The sequence below is a fragment of the Rhinoderma darwinii genome, chromosome 8 (genome assembly GCF_050947455.1).
Source record: "Rhinoderma darwinii isolate aRhiDar2 chromosome 8, aRhiDar2.hap1, whole genome shotgun sequence".
NCBI classification, from domain to species: Eukaryota; Metazoa; Chordata; class Amphibia; order Anura; family Rhinodermatidae; genus Rhinoderma; species Rhinoderma darwinii.
This window is the reverse complement of record NC_134694.1, coordinates 90,139,593-90,161,193: the sequence shown is the minus strand read 5'-3', so window position 1 is coordinate 90,161,193 and position 21,601 is coordinate 90,139,593. Positions and strand designations below refer to the sequence as shown.

Genomic DNA, 21,601 nt, shown 5'->3' with positions numbered 1-21,601 from the left:
CCGTAGCGAGGCAGGGACTCCTAGCGTCGTACATAACTATGATGCTAGGAGCCCGGCTCCCTGCAGTGTGTTCGGTCCGGGAATTGCGGCCGAAATAGGTTCCGTCCTTTATGGACCAAACAGTCTCGTGTGAAGCCAGCCTTAACAATAGAGATGAGCGAACCGGGACAACCGAACCCGGTTTCGGTCCGAACTTCCGGTAAAGTTCGGTTCGCAGCGAATCCGAACTTCACCGGGTTCGGCCGAACCCGTTTTGACCGAACCCGGTCAAAAACATTATACAAATCGGGAGCCACTTATCTCTATCAATCACTGATAGAGAAAAGAGGCTGCTGATTAAAAATAAAATAAAAAGCATTTCATACGTACCCGGTCGTTGTCTTGTTGACGAGTCCCTCTTCTTCCTCCAGTCCGACCTTTTCTGACGCGGCAGCCTGTGATTGGCTGCAGAGGCCTCTGCAGCCTGTGATTGGCTGCAGAGGCCGCGGCAGCCTGTGATTGGCTGCAGCGCTCACAAGGCTGCATCGTCATCAAGGAATGTCGGGCCGGATGTCGAGAGGGACGCGTCACCAAGGCAACGGCCAGGAGACCGGACTGGAGGAAGCAGAAAGTTCTCGGTAAGTATGAACGTCTTTTTTTTTACAGGTACTGTGATCGGTAGTCACTGTCCAGGGTACTGAAACAGTTACTGCCGATCAGTTAACTCTTTCAGCACCCTGAACAGTGACTATTTAGTGTATGTGCACACACACTAATTACGTCCGTAAATGACGGACGTATTTCGGCCGCAAGTACCGGACCGAACACAGTGCAGGGAGCCGGGCTCCTAGCATCATACTTATGTACGATGCTAGGAGTCCCTGCCTCTCTGCAGGACAACTGTCCCATACTGTAATCATGTTTTCAGTACGGGACAGTAGTTCCACGGAGAGGCAGGGACTCCTAGCATCGTACATAAATATGATGCTAGGAGCCCGGCTCCCTGCAGGGTGTTCGGTCCGGTACTTGCGGCCGAAATACGTCCGTCAATTACGGACGTAATTAGTGTGTGTGCACATACCCTTACTGACGTCGCCTAGCAACGCTGCCGTAATGACGGGTGCACACCTGTAGCCACCCATCATTACGGGGCCTCATGCACACGACCATAAAAACACCCGTTATCACGGGTCGTAATTACGACCCGAAATAGCGGGCCCATAGACTTCTGTTAGCCACGGGTACCTTCCCGTTTTCTCACGGGAAGGTGCCCGTGCCGTTAAAAAGATAGAACATGTTCTATTTTTTTATTTTACGGGCCGTGCTCGTAATTACGACTCGTAAGTACGAGCACGGCCGGCCGGCCACGGGCAGCTGGCCGCTTTTGCGAACCGTGCTGTCATTATAATTATAGCAGCACGGCCCGTAAAATAGAACATGTTCTATTTTTTTAACGGCACGGGCACCTTCCCGTGAGAATACGGAAAGGTACCCGTGGGTAACAGAAGTCTATGAGCCCGTTATTGCGGGTCGTAATTACGACCCGCAATAACGGGTGTTTTTACGGTCGTGTGCATGATGGGAGCACGGCTCGGAAAAACGAACGGCTGCCCGTGCTCATCTCCTGAAATAATCTGTGCTGCCTTAAACTCTGTGGACAGGTCAGGATCCTGTTTCTTTTAAATGCTGCTAGGGAACCCGCTCGATCCACTATATAAGGCTACGCTACAGTGCAGCATTTAAAAGAAACAGGATCCTGACCTGTCCACAGAGTTTAAGGCAGCACAGAGTATTTCAGGAGATGAGCGTGCAGATTCAGTGCTGTTGTGAACTCTGCTCTTACCATTACGTAGCTCTCAGTCTGTTATCTCTCCTCCACTCCTGTCCTCAAGAACACCTTCACATGATTGGCAAGTCACCACGTAATGGTAAGAGCAGAGTTCACAGCAGCACAGAGTATTTCAGGAGATGAGCGTGCGGATCTTGTGCGTGGTGGTGACTTGCCAATCATGTGAACGTGTTATAGAGGACAGGAGTGGAGGAGATGTAACAGACTGAGCTACGTAATGGTAAGAACAGAGTTCACAGCAGCACAGAGTATTTCAGGAGAGGAGCGTGCAGATTCAGTGCTGCTGTGAACTCTGCTCTTACCATTACGTAGCTCAGTCTGTTACCTCTCCTCCACTCCTGTCCTCAATAACACCTTCACGTGATTGGCAAGTCACCACCCCGCACAAGATCCGCACGCTCATCTCCTGAAATACTCTGTGCTGCTGTGAACTCTGCTCTTACCATTACGTGGTGACTTGCCAATCATGTGAAGGTGTTCTGGAGGACAGGAGTGGAGGAGAGGTAACAGACTGAGAGCTACGTAATGGTAAGAGCAGAGTTCGCAGCAGCACTGAATCTGCACGCTCATCTCCTGAAATACTCTGTGCTGCCTTAAACTCTATGGACAGGTCAGGATCCTGTTTCTTTTAAATGCTGCACTGTAGCGCAGCCGTATATAGTGGATCGAGCGGGTTCCCCAGCAGCATTTAAAAGAAACCGTGTTTGTGTATGTGTGTGTTTGTGTATATATGTGTGTTTGGGTATGTGACTTTGTCTGTTTTTGTTTTTATATGTGTGTGTGTATATATGGGTGTGTTTGTGTATATGTGTTTTGTGTATATGTTTGTGTATATATGGGTGTATTTGTGTATATGTTTGTGTGTAGATGTTTGTGTGTGTTTTTGTATATGTGTATATGGGTGTGTGTTTGTGTGTATATATGGGTGTGTTTGTGTATATGTGTTTGTGTATATGTGTGTTTGGGTATGTGTGTTTTTGTTTGTATATGTGTTTGTGTATATGTGTTCGTGTATGTGTGTATAACTGTGTGTGTGTGTGTTTGGATATGTGTGTTTTTGTTTGTATATGTGTGAGTTTGTGTATATGTGTGTGTTTGTCTGTTTATGTGTGTGTGTATATCTTGTTGTGTTTGTGTATATATGTGTGTGTCTGTGTATGGTTGTTTGTTTGTGTGTGCGTGTATATATGTGTGTAGGTGAGTAGAAGTATTGGTATTGTTCACATTGATAACTGTTTTTTTATGTTGTTGCAGATTTTGATGTACCGATTGGACTACATCTACGATTCGTTGGACTACTGCGTAGATCTGCGTTTTTTCAAATTTTAATAAAATGGTTAACGAGGGTTTTGTTGGGGATTTCTTATTTCAATAAAAAAGAATTGTCTTTGTGTTTTTTTTTTCAAACTTTATTAGTGCCTAGATAATGGCAGTTGGCTGATTGACAGCGTCCATTATTAAGGCGGTACTTAGTGTTAGCCGGTGCAGAGGCTAGCACTAACCACCCATTATTACCCCGGTACCCACCACCACCAGGGGTGCCGGGAAGAGCTTGGTACGATCCAGTACCCAACCATCTGTTGTGATGGTCGGGTACTGGGGCGGCCGTAGGCTGGTATTATGAGGCTGGGAAGGGCCAAAATCAGTGGACCTTCCCACCCTTGTAATGCTAGGCTGCTGCTGCTGTGTTGTATCGGGCTGGTTATAAAAATGGGGGGGACCCCCACGTCGTTTTTTTTTGGAATTTAACAAATTTAGCAATAGACGGGTCCCCCACATTTTTAATAACCAGCCATATACAAGGCCGCAGCAGTCTGGCATTACATGGGTGGGAAGGGCCACTGGTTTTGTCCATTCCCAGGCTAATAACACTGTGTTGTATGTGGCTGGTTATGATAAATTGGGTGGAACCCCATGTCTTTTTTAAAAAAAAAATGTAAATAAATAAATAATTTAAAAAAATGACGTGGGGTCCCCCCCCACTTTTATAACCAGCCAGATACAACACAGCAGCAGCAGCCTAGCATTACAAGGGTGGGAAGGTCCACTGTTTTTGGCCCTTCCCAGCCTCATAATACCAGCCTGCGGCCGCCCCAGGGCCCGACCATCACAACAGATGGTCGGGTACTGGATCGTACCTGGCTCTTCCCGGCACCCCTGGTGGTTTTGGGTACCGGGGTAATAATGGTGGTTAGTGTTAGCCTCTGCACCGGCTAACACTAAGCCTCGCATTAGTAATGGATGTTGTCACTCAGACAGCGGCCATTACTAAAGTGGTAATAATAAAATTTGAAAAGAAAAAGACAAAGATATAGATAAAATATTTTATTGAAATAAAGCACCCCCAACACAACCCTCATTAACCATTTTATTGTAGAAAAAAAACCGTCATCGAAGTAGTCCTCGAAACCGACGTAGTCCAAACACCAAACCTGTAAAAAAATAAAATAATGAAATAAAACATGTTGTAGGCTTAGATTCAGTTTAATGTGTGATACTGACTGTTATACCATGTATAGAAGCCTGCCGCGAAGTTGACTTAGATACAGGGCGCCAGCAGACAGTATCATACATGGCCATACATACATATATACATGCAAACTATCATACATACATGCATACACACACACATGAAAACATACATACATACAAACAAACATGCAAAGATACATACATACATATATACAAGCATGCACAAATATACATGCAAACATAAATACATGCAAACATAATTACATACATGCACATATATAAACATACATGCAAACATACATGCAAAAATAAAAACATGCAAACATACATACATGCACATATATACATACATACATGACAACATACATACAAACATACATGACAACATACATACATGCAAACATACATACATGCAAACATACATACACACATGCAAACATATATACATGCAAATATACATACAAACATGCACATGTATACATACATGCCAACATACATGCAAACATACATGCACATATATACATACATACATGACAACATACATACATGCAAATATACATACATACACACATGCACATATATACATACCAACATACATGCACATATATACATACATGACAACATACATACATACATGACAACATACATACATATATATATATATATATATACACACATGCAAATATACATACATTCATGCAAACATACATGCAAACATACATACAAATATACATACACACATGCACATATATACATACATGACAACATACATACATACATACATACATGACAACATACATGCAAAAATACATACATGCAAATATATACATGCAAATATACATACAAACATGCACATATATACATACATGCCAACATACATGCAAACATACATGCACAGATATACATACATACATACATGCCAACATACATACATGCCAAAAAATAATAATAATACGTTCATACTTACTTTCCTCCTGTCCGGCCTCCAGCGATGACGTTTCATTCATGTCGCCGCTGCAGCCTGTGATTGGCTGCAGAGGCGGTCACGTGGGATGAAGCGTCATCCTGACGTGCGTGACCGCCACTACAGCCTGTGATTGGCTGCAGCGGCGAAAGGGATGAAACGTCATCGCTGGAGGCCGGACAGGAGGAAAGTAAGTACGAACGTATAATTTTTATTTTTTTATTACATTTAAATGGTATTTTCCGCGCGCCGAGCATGTACTGTGAAGGTTGCTGAAAGAGTTAGTGCAGCCCATTAACTCTATCAGCACCCTGGACAGTAGCATGCTCGGCGCACGTAAGTGACAGGTTCGGTCAGAACTAGTTCGGTCCGAACCGAACTTTTTTGTGAAATTCGGCGAACTAGCCGAACCGAACTTTTGATAAGTTCGCTCATCTCTACTTAACAATGCAAGTCATATAATGAAGACTACATTTTGAGTCAGACTTTCTAAAATTTAAAATTTAAAAAACGTACTTGTGATGTCCTCCCCTCTTTCTGATTGGACGACACTGCAGGACATTCCCTATGACTAAGTATCAAATGCCTCTGAAGCGGTATTTCGAATGCCTTTGCCCCATAGCCCCTGAAGACGCCAGTTCTTGGTGAAACATGTCGGAGGGGCACTGATTCTATATGTTTTTTAGTACAGTCGACACACTGTCCTGCAATAATTAAAAGGCTATGGAAGGTGAACTGCCGTCACCACCATAGCAAAGTTTCTTATCCCGCTCGTGTTTGCACCAGTGGCGGCTGGCAGGGACATAATAATTAGTCAATGGCCTTTCATGTTTGAGGCAGATTAAGCCGACAATATAAGCTTATTAGCTATTAGGTAGTGTGCATGATGGATTTTGAAATTGTGCGGCTAATCTTTTAGCGATCTAATAAAAGTTATATTTTACAATTCACTCAGAAAAAAAAAGAGTGGATAGACTGGTTTTGCCATAGGTTCCCAGGTGCCCCTAGAATATTAAGATATGCTAGGCCCATTTCTAAATTGAGAAGGTGGGTAGTAAGTAAACTAGTATCAGTAGGCACAGTAGTACTAAATCAAAGTGATTGGCACAGCAGCATGGTGCAATTATTATAAATCCCTGGATGACATAAATGGCTAATATTCATAATTAACAAGAGACAGTAATATAAATTCATAATTATTTATGGGGGGCATGGATTCAAGCATGGTAGTGCTTTTGAAATTCCAGAATGTACCAAAAATATTGCCATGTGATCAACTGTGCAAAAGACTGGAGTGGGATAAATGAATAGTGTTATGGGATCTATGCATGTAGAAGTGGACAGAAATGGCACAAATTGCACCAACTTGATCAGCATGATATAAGTAACATGATAAATTTGGCGCCACTTGCTAAGCATGTTTCAAACTTTTGCTTTGGCCACTAAATGACAATTGTACATTTTCCATATACTTTATAACTGTGGAATGGAAATTGTCTCAGCTTTGATGACTGCAGCTCGAACACTAAAACAGGAATATTTTTTTCTTCCAAGTTGCTGATTGGTTATGACTGGGACTCTAATGTAAGAGTATAAGTGATTTGTAAAATGTTACTTTTCTACTTACTTAATTGAAGTTGACTGAGTTTCAAGTATCTGTACTATGCGAGCCAAATGGAGGTTTTACAAATTTGATTATCTCATTTGTGGCTTACAGAACAGATAAACTTTTTCCACAAATCTTTTGTTTTATATCAATATGTCACTTAGCGGAATAATTTAAATAATTTATTAATTAATTAAGATGAATCAAATATATCCTGATCTGTTAGGCATCTGCAGTATGAAGCCTATTTCAATTAAATGTAGTGCATGGAAAAAAAAATTAAAAACCAAAGAGCAGTTCATAGTATTTCATTTCAAGTTGTATTGAAACATGCCAAGCTGTTAAAATCTCTTACTTTTTTTTCTTACGGTGCATATCATTTTCTGTTGGGGTAATCAAAACCTTTGACGATTTAGTTATAGCCAAATACAATTATGAGGACGAAAAAATAAAAATTTTATGACTTTTGGAATGAAAAAAAAAAACAAAGGCTAAAATGTTTTCAGCCTCCCTGTTTGCAAATGATGTGGCAAAAACATTACTGTGACTAGCAAACTCACCCATGGCTTCATCGTGTAGTCAGACTCCGTTCTGGGCTACCGTTCATGACACCCACTCTGACCATTTGAATCTTGCAGCATCTGCTGTGTGGTCAGTCTCTCAGTTCATACCTATGAGAGTTGTCACGGTCTGTGGGTATGTGAACCCACTAGGCCGCACCGCCATAGCGGGGAGGCAGCTGGCCAAACCACAGAGCAACCCAGCAATACAAAGTCCCACACTAGGGTACCTGAATAGTCCAGACAGTGGCCGAGGCTTTGGCACGGATGGAGGAGGTTGCAGCAGGTTGCGCCAGCTGTGGTAGGTGAAAGCAGGTAAAGCACGCTGCGCCAGATGTGGTGGATCATACTGGACGAGGAAGATGGCACTGGACGTGACAGTTGACAGCAGGTGCAGCACATTGCGCAAGACGTGGCGGATCACACTTGAAGTGGAAGATGGCACTGGACGTGGCAGATGACACAGGACGTGGCAGATGACACAGGACGTGGCAGATGACACAGGATGTGGCAAACGACCGCAGGTGCAGTAGACACGACTCCAACACTAGTAGGCACAGGAACAGCTAACAGGGCACAGGTAACAACTGGAATGGGAAAACACTAAGGGACCATTTGCAAGACAGACTTGGGATACACTAACAATGCTCAGGCAGAGCCCTTCTTATAGTCCAGGAAATCATGTGTAATTGATGATGATTGTTTACATGTTGCCACGCGCTATCCCTTTAAGACCGGGCACGAGCCTGCGCGCGCACCCTACGGGACACAGCGGATCGGGCGGAAGTGAGCGCTGGCGTCTCCTAGGAAGGAGTTTTAAGCCAGCTCTCACTGATCCATGGCTGCGACCGTCGGGAGGTGAGTAAACCCAACGGCTCGTGGCCATGGACACTACAAGAGTCTTCATGTAAATCTCATAGAAATTACGAAACTGACTAACGGTCCACACAGCAGATGCAGTGAGATTTAGAAAGTCAGAGTGGGGGTAAAGTGACCAAACGGTAGCTCGTAATGGAGGCTGAAACTACAAGATAAAGCCATAGGTGAGTTTTCTAACTACAGTATCATTTATGACACCTCAATCACAAACAGGGGCCGCTCAAAATATTTTTGTTGGGAGTGCTTATTCAAGGGATTAATATTGATTTATCTGCACCAAATATTTTACTAGAGTAAATATTTGAATCACATACTTTGACACTGCCTATAGTTAGCCTTAGGTTTGAGATTTACTTGTAAGGGTGTGTTTTTGGGCTACACTACCACCAGCTAACGCAGCTGCTCCCTGTCCTTATCATACTGAACAAATGCTACAATAGGGGAAGTCTAATGGAATAAAACCAAGTCTGTATATTGTGTTTATTGTGAATGGTTTGATTTGTATGTTCAATACAGGAGGGATGAAAGTCTGTGTGTGTGTGTGTGTGTGTGTGTGTGTGTGTGTGTGTGTGTGTGTGTGTGTGTGTGTGTGTGTGTACTGTGGTTAGCACTGTTGCTTTGCAGCACTCGGGTCCAGGTTTCAAAGGACAACACTGAACCAAGTGTATTTGACTAAGTTGTAACGGTTGAAGCAATTATCAGAGCCTACCTAGGCTTCTCTAGTACCAGGGGATCCCCAAAGTTGGGATCACATGAACTTGAGCATTGGATTAAACTTCCTTAGTTTAGCGGGACAGGTCCCGCTACAAATAGCTTTTCGCAAAGGGTCGTCAGCACAGCAGTTTCATCAAAATGATGGATGTGTAATGAATTGAGCAAAAAAGTTAGCCAGTGAGCCGAAACATCAAAATATTCACTCATGATAAATAAACCATTAAACCTGCTTTAAAAGTGAAGTCTGTATGCTGTCTACCTAATTAAGTATCTTGATTACCTGTCTCCTGCCACCCTCAATACTACTTAAATTACCACCACCACCACAAGCCACTGCACTACTTCCAGTGCCCACAACTACCTGAACGCTTAGTGATCCTTTTTATATATTTTTTAAAATATTCTAGGAGAGTCAGACTCAGTTTAAATGACCAATTCCCCATCTATGGATATTTTGGTATGCAAAATGTAGAAAAATTTATAACAGTTATGTACCCAAATTTGAAAAACAATACAGCTCTTTATTTTAGTAGCTTGTGAATATATTTATTTTGGACACCTTACCACAGTATTTGGGCTTTGTGAGATTCAAATCAAAAGAACAGCAAGAGCGGCATGACAAGTACTGTATGTAAAAGCAACATGTAGATACAGCAGCACTTAAAAAAATAAAAAATAATTCCAATTGAATTTTTTAAAAATTTTGCGTGATCCAAAAGAGAGTGTAATATTCATTCCCATGGACAACCCTTTTAAATGAATGACTGGATTGCAGCATCCAAAAAAATTATCAAACTTAAAGTTATTTATTCTGGAAAAAAGAGGGTGATCTAATTACAATGTGCAAATTTATCAATGTACAGTACAGAGATCTTTCTAATTATCTTTTTATACTTAGGCCTGTAACCATGACAAGGGGGCGGGACTGACCTTAGTGCTGTGTGACCTGTGCCATTGCACAGGGCGCATCACTCCTGCAGGTGGAAGAGAGCTCCCTTCCCCTGCTTGTTTCAGCACCACCCGGGCCCGGCAACTCAGCAGCTGCCTTTCCGCTCCGGGCGCTTCTTTTCTCAGTGGTGTCACTACTGCTGTAGCAGCCAAAGCGGGTGCTAGTGGCATCACCGGGCTTCGGGGTGCCCTTGCTACCCGCCAGGACACGACCCCCCATGGCCAGCGATGCCGCTAGAAACCGCTGTGGCTGCTACAGCTGCCACACTCAATAGTATCTGCATCCTAAGGACACAGATACTATTGAACACTATAGAAGAGCAGGGAGGCATCTCCCGGCTCTGCCATCTACTAGGCCATTGGTTCCCAACTGGGGTGCCGTGGCACCTTGGAGTGCTGGGAGAACCCTCCAGGGGTGACACAACACTCCTCTGAACCACGGCCGTGCTTTCTCTCCTCCTCGTCACAGCGCAAAGTGCATGTGAGGAGAAGGAGATTTATTGCAGCCTCCGTAGAACCCACACTCCACCCCCTTTCCTGTAGATAGCGACACTGTAGCTCCCTGAATGAGCAGAATCCCCCTGTGGCCGGGATTTCCGCTCCCAGACGGAGCACTTGATGTCTCTGTCCATATATGGACAGTAACAAGATGTGCAAATGCTGAAACGGAATCCCCATCCACAGCATTGCTAGCGCGGTGATTCAGCCCCAGGAGAAGCCCCAGATGTCACTGTCCATAAATGGACAGAGACGTCAGGGGCTTCTCCTGGAGTGGAATCCCCGGTCACAGTGTCAGCAATGCTGTGGACGGAGATTCCGCTTCAGGACTTGCCCCTGATGTAACTGTCCATATACAGATGTAGCCATCTTTAACTTGACTCTGATAACTTGCTGCAGCGTGATATTACACAACAAAGCCATTGAAAAGTCATTGAAAAAGTCAAAATAAGAGATCTAGCCATTGTTTATTTAATGCATTAAAAGTCAAGGTAAAGACGGCTACATCTGTATGGACAGAGATATCAAGCGCTACGTCCAGGAGCGGATTCCACAGGGGGATTCTGCTTCTTCATGGAGCTACAGTGGCGCTATCTACAGGAAGGGGGTGTGTTCTATCTACAAGGGGACTGTGTGGCACTACCTACCATTGGTCCATGTGGCACTACCTACAGTGGGGTGTGTGTGGCACTACATACAAGGGGGCTGTGTGGCACTACCTACAAGGGGGCTGTGGGGCAATAGCTACAAGGGGCCTGTGTGTCACTACCTACAAGGGGGCTTTGTGGCACCACCTACAAGGGGGCTGTGTGGCACTACCTACAATGGGACTGTATGGCACTACCTACAAGGGGCTGTGTGCCACTATCTACAAGGGGGAGGTGGGGGCTGTATGGCACTGTCTACAGGGAGGCTGTATGGCACAATCTACGGGGGAACACTAACTACAAGGGGTGGGGACTGTGTGTGGCAGCCAGGGGAGGGGACATTATACTGTGTGGAGGCCACTAAGCAGACACTCTACTGTTTAGGGGCACTACAGGGGGCAATATACTGTGTGTGGCACTTAGGGGGCGTAATACTGTGTGGGTACAATTAGAGGACAGAATTCTGTGTCCTTGAAGGGGTTATAATATATTATTATTATTATTATACTGTATGGGGGCACTAATGGGGTATTATACTGTGTGTGGGGCATTAAAGGGGCATTAAACTGCGTGGGGGCACTATATAAGGCATTATACTGTGGGGGGCATTATACTTTTTATGGGGCATTTTTTTTATGATGGGGTGGGGCACCGAAGGATAATTTTGCATGATGCGCCATCTATCCTAAGGCCAGCCCTGTCTAAAGGAAAGAGGGTTTCAACATCATTAAAGATGGGGATTGCTTATTGTAAGAGAAGTGAGACTATCAAATTCTCTACCACAGGATATTGTAACTGTTGTTTATTGAACGAATTTAAGAACGGCTGGGATGCCCTTCTATGAAGATATTCGTAATTGATCCAGAGATTTATTCTGATTGCCATATATGGACTTGGGGTGGCATTATTCCCCCTTATATTAGGCAATTGACAACTGTTGCGGCTATGGGATATGTGGACCCACTAGGCTGCTCCGCCGTAGAGGAGAAGCAGCTGGCCAAAGAACTGTCAATAATAGTCTTTAAGACAAGAGTACCTGAATAGAAGATTAGGCAGACACTTGGTGTAGTAGACACTTGGCGTAGCAGATGATTGATGTACCAGTCATTTGATGTAGCAGAAGTTTGGTACAGATGACACTTAGCACAGATGATATTCTCAACTCCGGCACTAGACTTTGCACTAGACTAGCAAACATATTTACTGGATACGGGATACAGGATACGAGAACACTGAATACAGGATACAACTAGGGGACCATTTGCAATAATGAACAGACACAACAATGCTCAGGCAAGGAGGAAGAGGGAAGAATCCTCTTTAAAGTTCCTGGTATGCTGGGATAGGATGGGAGAGGTCTTCCTAGTGAGCATGCTGGCCTTTTAAGGACCTTATGCAAAGCAGCAGCCGAGGCAGTATTGTGTGCCGGTGTCTCAGAGGAGGGAGACACTGGCAATAGCTCACAAGTCTGTGGTCACGGCAGTTGGCGGGTAAGTAATGCAGACGGTCCGCGACCACGGCCATTACAGCAACTTCCTTATAGGAGTTTTTGCCTCCCTCTGGATAAACACTGTGGGATTACTGGTTGGATTTGATGATTGGCTAAACAAGCAGAGGAGTAGGAGGGCAAAAACCATCCTCCGTAATCCCCCAATAGGGAGAGGTCTAATTTCTGAGACAAAAACTACTTTCTGTTTTTATAATTTGGTCAGGCACAGATTCAGACTTGTATGGGTTTGTAGACCACCTCAATTCCAACAACAGCATGAATATGATTCACTTCTAAAATTGACTCAAAAAATCTAGAATTTCAAGATGTCCAGGTATCTATTAAAGAGAACAAACTAACTACGCTGGGTTATCGCAAACCAACAGCAACCAATTCATTATTACATAATAATAGTTTTCACTCCAACCATACCAAAAAGGCCATACCATATGGACAGTCCATACGACTTAGACTCATTAATGACAATGAGCAGACCTTTCTCCGGCAGGCGTTCAAACTTAAAGACCACCTCCTGGAGAGAAGCTACTCAGAGAAATCATTGGATATTGCCCTGAATAGGGCTCATGAGAAAGACAGGTCTGAACTGCTCCACAAACATTGGAATAGCGCCAATAAGGAAATTAATGAGAGAAAACAGAGATTTACCTTCTCTTTTCAATTTAGCCCCTTGGAAATCCGTCATTAGATCATCTATCAATAAAAACTGGCATATCATAGAGAGAGATCCTGATTTTAGAGACATGGCTCTGAATAAACCACTGGTTAGTTTCAGACGTAGTAAAAATATTAAAGACATGCTGGTAAGCAGTATTTTCAAAAGAAATAAAGAAAATTGGCTCGACAAATCTATCCCAAATTGGAATTACAATGTGGTGGTCACTGTAATCACTGTTGCTTCCTCTTAAAGTCTAGATTTTTAAAAATAGGGGACATAACTACTATTAGGGTGCGCCAATTCATTACCTGTAAAAGCAAATTTGTGGTGTATGTTATTTTCTGTCGGTGTGCTCATTTCTATATTGGCAAGACAATACGCTGTCTACATGTGAGGTTCCGGGAACACTGCAATTCTATTGCAACGGGTGTAGGAGCCCCATGATTGATAGAGCATTATGAAATAGAAAGGAAGAATGATCCAGCGCTGTTTGAAGGTAAAAGGGATACTGTGTTCCCACTTTCATTTGTACAAAAAGATGGTTAAAATTGGAAGGAGACGCAGTGTCAGGGTGGTTATCGTACGGGCAATGCCCGAGCCTACGCGTTTCGAAAACTAACAGTGTTCTTATTCATGGCAGAAGAATAAGCAGTAGCCAGGCTTTAAGTAATAAAACATACCGTAAATAAAGTATGTTCAACCTGGGAATGTTTTATATAGAACAGAGAATTCTTGGCAATAAACAATTACTTCAGTTATGTTTGATATCGTACAAATAGAACACTGTCCAAACTTTGCAAATATGCAACAAATATATTCCTAAATTCTAGTTTGTCAAAGCAAAGCTCATAGCTAGAAACTTTTAGCATCTTTCCTAATGAACAAAGTAGTATTCATTTGCAGTGTTGCTACTAAGTGTGAAATATATTGTGTGACAATTTTTGCAATCTATTATGTCAATAATATTTAGGTAGGGGTTCAGAATAACTCAAGATATACAAGATATTAACTCCTTAACGCCGAAGGACGGATATATCCGTCCTCAGCAGCTGCTAGTTCGCGCAGGAGGACGGATATATCCGTCCTGTGATGGCGCGGGTACTGAGACTGTACCCACGCGATCAGCGGCAGGAGCACGGCTGTTATACACAGCCTGGCTCCTAATATAACCGAAAAACACAGCATGGATCTAAAATGGTTCAAAGCAAAAATAGAAATGCGGCTGTCAGCAAGCATATATTCAAATATGAACCAGATCCGGGGGTGTATACCCCTAGGGCATCCAAAGCATGATATATAACCGAGAAGAGAAGAAAATGCCAACAAACAAGAACATGTAGAAAAATAGAAAAAATGCTTTAATGAAAATGACACATAAATACATAATGATAAAAAGAATCCATAAACCAACAGGTTAAAAAGACTAACACGCCATGCAATATGTAAGGAAGGTAACGTCTAAGGTAGACGAGCAATGGTGACAACCAAATGATGTAATCTAATGATCAGGGTACGTAGATACATAAAAATAAATGAATATCACTGACTACAAACATGTGTCAGATGAGGTAATTAGAGAGAAAGTATATGCTCTAAGGTACAAAAGATAGTACCATGAATGAGTACCATTAGTAGGTGAGTATAAAAGAACATATGGAAATGAAACACATACCCATTGATCAAATAGATGGATGCACGGCGGTATGTCTGCCCCAACGCGCGTTTCGGCGCAACTGCCTTCGTCTGGGGGTAGCATTTGAATGATGTGTACACCACTATATGTAGGAATAAGCCAGCCAATCGTAGAGTAATGAGGAAACATGTGATGATACATGTATCGCTACATATTTATCGGTCGCTTACCTCATGGTGAAGGTGGTGGCCGCACCTACCAGAAGCGCCAATCACGAGAGGCCAGGACCGGATGCACGTCATCGCGTCAGAAGACGCGGTCACGTGGAACCGGAAACCGGCGCGTCATGAGGGCGGGACGGAGGCCGGGCACCCATTCACCAATCAGAGGGAGCGACGCAGCGAGAGGGTAAGTAACCCAGGATACGCCAGTATATACAAAAGTGGCCGTGAAGCCAGATGAATCAAGACGTCAGTAAACAACATATATGTCTATATGATATACATTTGAACGAACAAATTTAGATAAAATATAACAATCTGGCAAGAGACAGCATGAGAGGGCATGAATAAAGTGAAAAAGTAATATTTATCAGAAAAATAATACTAAATTGAGTTTTGAAGAATCGTGAAGGAAAACAAATATACTGAACAACAGTGCCTGAATAATAAGAGCAACAGAATAAATGCTGCATGAGTGAAAAATTAAATAATAAAAATAAATATGAAAGAATTTAGTATTATTTTTCTGATAAATATTACTTTTTCACTTTATTCATGCCCTCTCATGCTGTCTCTTGCCAGATTGTTATATTTTATCTAAATTTGTTCGTTCAAATGTATATCATATAGACATATATGTTGTTTACTGACGTCTTGATTCATCTGGCTTCACGGCCACTTTTGTATATACTGGCGTATCCTGGGTTACTTACCCTCTCGCTGCGTCGCTCCCTCTGATTGGTGAATGGGTGCCCGGCCTCCGTCCCGCCCTCATGACGCGCCGGTTTCCGGTTCCACGTGACCGCGTCTTCTGACGCGATGACGTGCATCCGGTCCTGGCCTCTCGTGATTGGCGCTTCTGGTAGGTGCGGCCACCACCTTCACCATGAGGTAAGCGACCGATAAATATGTAGCGATACATGTATCATCACATGTTTCCTCATTACTCTACGATTGGCTGGCTTATTCCTACATATAGTGGTGTACACATCATTCAAATGCTACCCCCAGACGAAGGCAGTTGCGCCGAAACGCGCGTTGGGGCAGACATACCGCCGTGCATCCATCTATTTGATCAATGGGTATGTGTTTCATTTCCATATGTTCTTTTATACTCACCTACTAATGGTACTCATTCATGGTACTATCTTTTGTACCTTAGAGCATATACTTTCTCTCTAATTACCTCATCTGACACATGTTTGTAGTCAGTGATATTCATTTATTTTTATGTATCTACGTACCCTGATCATTAGATTACATCATTTGGTTGTCACCATTGCTCGTCTACCTTAGACGTTACCTTCCTTACATATTGCATGGCGTGTTAGTCTTTTTAACCTGTTGGTTTATGGATTCTTTTTATCATTATGTATTTATGTGTCATTTTCATTAAAGCATTTTTTCTATTTTTCTACATGTTCTTGTTTGTTGGCATTTTCTTCTCTTCTCGGTTATATACAGCCTGGCTCCTGCTGCAACTGCCGGAATCGAAGCGCGCGCCGATTCCGGCAGTTTAACCCATTAAATGCCGCTGTCAATAGTGACAGCGGCATTTAATGTGTTTGACAGAGGGTGGAGCTCCCTCTGTCACCCGATCGGCGCCCCCGCAAACAAATCGCGGCTCGCCGTCGGGTTTCCATGACAGCCGGGGGTCTAACAAAGACCCCCAGGTCTACCTTCAGCATCTGCCTGTTAGGCGATGCCGGAGGCATGGCCTAATAGGTTGCCTGTCAGTTTTACACTGACAGGCAATAATGCATTGGTATACTAAGTATACCAAAGCATTATATATGCGATCGACACATTGCATAGTGAAGTCCCCTGGTGGGACTAAAAAAAAAAATGTAAAACAGTTAAATAAAGTTTGTGAAAAAAAAATAAAAATAATTACAGTCAAAGTCAAATAAAACTACTTTTTTGGCCCAAAAAGTGGTTTTATTTAGTAAAACGGTCAAAACAAAATCACACATACACATATATGGTATCCCCGCGTTCGTAACAACTTGAACAATAAAATGAACATATTAATTAAACCGCCGGATGAACGGCGTCCAAAGAAAACGCAATAAACAACGTCAAAATTCTCTCTTTTCTCCCATTCCCCCCATAAAAAAATAAAATAAAAGTTAATCTATAAGTCCTATGTACCCCAAAATAGTACTAATAAAAACTACACATTGTCCCGCAAAAATCAAGCCCACGTACGGCCACATCGACGGAAAAATAAAAACGTTACGGCTCTTGGAATGCGGCGAAGCAAAAACAAGTATTTTTTTTCTAAAAGGGTTTTTATTGTGCAAACGTAGGAAAACATATAAAACCTCTACATATTTGGTATCCCTGTAATCGTGCCGACCCACAGAATAAAGTTAACATGTTATTTACGCTGCGTAGTAAACGGCGTAAACTTCTAACGTGAAAATCAATGCTGGAATAGCTGCTTATTTTCAATTCTCTCCTAAAATAAAGTTAATAAAAGTTAATCAATATGTTATAAGCATCTAAAAATGGTCCAATTACAAAATACATCTCGTCCCACAAAAAACAAGCCCTTATACGGCTATGTCGACGGAATAAAAAAAGAGTTACGACTCTTGGAATGCGACCGTGAAAAAACAAAAAATAATCCTTGGTCATTAACGTGCAAAATGGCCCGGTCATTAAGGGGTTAAAATGTTAATATCACCTGAGTATCTAGGTGCTAACTTTACATAACAGTTTTAATGCTAAATCAATAATTATAAAGGTATTTTAAAACTATAGTATTGGCAGGGGTATTAGGGCACTATGTTTTGACTGCCAGGGTGGTTTGAAATGAGGCCTCCTGAGCCCTGGTTGTCACCCAGACCCTGTAGTCTCCTTTTCTCTTACTCTCTGGCAAGCACCTTTAGCTGCCCCCCCCCCTCCCTCCACCTCCCCTCTGACTCCTTTCTGCCCTCAGAAGCATCAGCAGTGTCAGAACAAAGGGAGGAGTTTGAGCTCCAAAATATGCCTAAAATAAGCCGTGTGAATATACCTCCATGCTCATTTTGGAGCGTAAAAAGCTTGTATTACGCACCAAAGTAGACATTTAAAGCATACCTGCAAAAGTTTCCATTGATTTCAATGGGAAATACACTGCTGTTCACATGAGGCGTATTTTTACGCTGCTAAATTAAATAACGGCATGTACAAATGTGTTTCATAAAAAGAAGTAGCATGTAACTTGAGACGTTTTTGGAGCTAATTTTCAATTGACACTACAAAATGCTTCAAAATACGCCACACAATACGCCCCAAAATACACTCCAAAATATGCTAGCAAGCACCAAACTCAACTCCAAGAATGCCTGGATTCATAGGCTGTTTTCCCCTGATATCAGTCTCGTATTTTCCTGCTTCAAACATATGCCATGTGAACATACCCTGAAAGTAACCAGACTATTGAAAGTTAAAATGCTGAAAATATATTAACGTAATGTTAAATGTAAACAATTCTAATCAATTTAAACAATTATATACCTATATAACCAACAAACAAACTAGTATATACATTACTAAAATGTGAAAAGTTGTTACTTGTATGCTACTGTACATACAATTGTAAATGTAATGTATCTGCATGGTAGAACTGTAACCTTTTGTATTTTATCATGCAAAGCTATGAACACAGGACATCAATTCATGTTACTGAGACTTGTTACTGTTGGTATTGATGGCAGTATGACATATGCCTACCTCATGCTGCTTTTAACAAAGATACAGATGTGTTTTATTTGAAAAAGGAGTAAGAGTCACAGTGGTGATAAAGATCATTATACTGAATCGCTGCAACCTGCTGTCCATAGGACGTATAAAATCTGGTCTACTTACATCAGTCATGAACTTAATACTTAATGTTTCATTAATAAGTATTTGAAAGGAAGGAAGATGCGGGACATCATTATTTGATTTAACTAGGGCTAAGCGGGGGGCAGAGCCTAAAGGATGGAGTATGGACTTTGTGAATTTCCAGGTTGGGGGAGGGAAGGAAGGAAAGAAAAGGAAGAGAAAGGAAGGGAACGGAAAGGAAGGGAAGGAAGTTCAAAACCGCCACACACAACACATCCTTTTTCATCATATATTAAAAAGAATAAGCAAAATGCATTAATTTTTTAGTATTCCAATCAATTTTTTATGATTACATGGTTCCTTACACAGTGTGTTTGTATGGGTTCGCTTCCCAAACCTCTAAAAACCTCTAAAAATGACTACATGTAAATGATATATGCCCCCCCACTCAAACTTTACTATCTTGTTGTATTACTCACTAGCACAACGTTGACCGTGATTTAGCTAGCACCAGTAGATATGATGAATATATTCACACACACACACACACACACACACACACACACACACACCAACACACAAACACACACACACACACACACACACACGCACATGCACACTATATGAATATATCCATTGGACATTTATGATGTCTGAATGGAAACCATTTATGATGGAAACCAAAACTAATATGCTTGTTCGAGCTAAACCATACTTGATGAGACTGTAAAATATATCAAGATTGGGCCTGATGTATTTTTTTTCTCTGAAATTGAGAGATAGAAATATTAAAATGGTTTATTTATAATAATGATTTATAATTAGTGATGAGCGAATTTTAAGAAATTTGTTTAATTGCTCTGTCCGACTCTCTGATGTCTTCTAGGACTGTATCCAAGTAGGATACAGTCCTAGATGACATCAGAGAGTCAAACAAGGCAATTGGGACACTTGCGATTCCACTCCTAAAATAAAAGTACCATATTGACCACCTTTCCTAGTCTCCCATAGCGACACATCTCTGCCGGCCTCTCGCCATGATATCGTAGTTTCCCATGTGATAAAAAAAACTGAAATTTCTTCCTAAAACAGTGCCACACCTATCCACATGTTGTGCGTGTATTGTAGCTTAATTTCAATGAAGCTGAGTTGCAATACAAGACACAACCAATGGGCAGGTGTGGCGCTGTTTCTGCAAGAAAGCAGTCATGTTTTTCTAACCCTGGCTACCCCTTTAATATAAGTTGGATAATGTAAGGGCTTGATGGGGGCTTATCCAGGAGATCTGACTTTTACCTCCTACTTCTTCTCACAATCGTGTATCTGGCTATAAGAGAACTGACTGCAGTAGTAGCATCCCCTTCTGACTTGTTTTTAATAGAACACCAGGGTAATTAATCTCCAACCCCTTGAATAAGCCCGTATACCTCAATAGTTCAGCCAAAAATGGCTGTTTATTTTAGGAACATGCAGAAAATCATGCAGACTGACGAATAGTGTGGACAAATTTATGCCGTTTACTTGAATTACTTATTTCAGGTTTAGTTTTCCTTTAATCTCTATCACTTTTAAAGATGTGATCTAATAAAATTAGAGAAATGTTTTTTTTTATAAATTGAAGTTACTATTGTAAAACTATTAATTAGTAACTTATGTTACATGTAACTTATGTTACATATAAATTAATTTAAAAGTAAGATAAACTTTTATTTTCCCATTGTAAAAGTTTTGTTTATTTATCTTAACATAAATACCAAATGTGTACTGCCTACATTGTGAAAAAGTATAAAATAGCATATATAACCCATATATATATTATCCAATTAACAAAGACAGTGTTTTTGAAGACATGATCAACTATGCGCTATTAAAATCAATATATGTAATATTGTTAGAAAAACGAAGAAACTAAACTATAATAACTTCTTTAGAATATCAAGAGGAAAATGACTTTTTTATATTTACATTTCATTTTTTTTTTAAAAACTGATCTATCAACCTCCAAAATATCCGGGGATGTGTAGCGGCCGCCACTCCCACTGCCATGTACTAACCTGCCCACTGCCTTACCTGGTCCCTGCTCGGCGCTGAATACCTTCCTCTGTCAGGTCCGTTTGTGGCCTTCATCACTGCTGCTCTCCTTTCGCACCTCTTTGTGCGCGCACTGACCCTTGCGGTCTTAAAGAAAATCTGTTACCCAGCTTTCCAAGGGTATAAAGGGACTTCCCTATCTTTTGCACATTGCCTGAGCATTTTGTTTCTATCTCAGCTTGTACCTTTGACTTTTCTTCCGTACCGCCTGCTCATACCTTTTGCTTGTCGCCTGTGACTAAACTCTGCCGTCTGCCTTGACCTTTTGCTCTACCAACCGTGAGTGCCCATCTGCCGTCTGCCCTAACTTTTGCTATACCTGACATAACATGTCGTCTGCTATTTCTGATCCACTCATGTTTATGTCGACTGTCACCAAATTAGACCACTCCGCACTCCCCAGCAGAAAAGTCCAGATCTCTGTAATGGGGTAAAGGGTCAATACCTGGGGTTCCCTTAGAATCCGCTCCCTGGTTTAGCTACATGTCAAATCCTCTGGTGACACAGTGGGTTCACATTATCCTCTGCAGGCCCCGTGAAAGTCTCACTTTCCACGGGCCCT

General features: G+C 42.0%; 1 long non-coding RNA gene across 2 annotated transcripts in view; it reads right to left on the bottom strand.

The window, feature by feature from the left end:
• Nucleotides 1–21,601, bottom strand: part of LOC142659605 (uncharacterized) — a 193,096-nt gene that overhangs the window by 56,923 nt on the left and 114,572 nt on the right. The gene's annotated exons all lie outside the window — the stretch shown is intronic.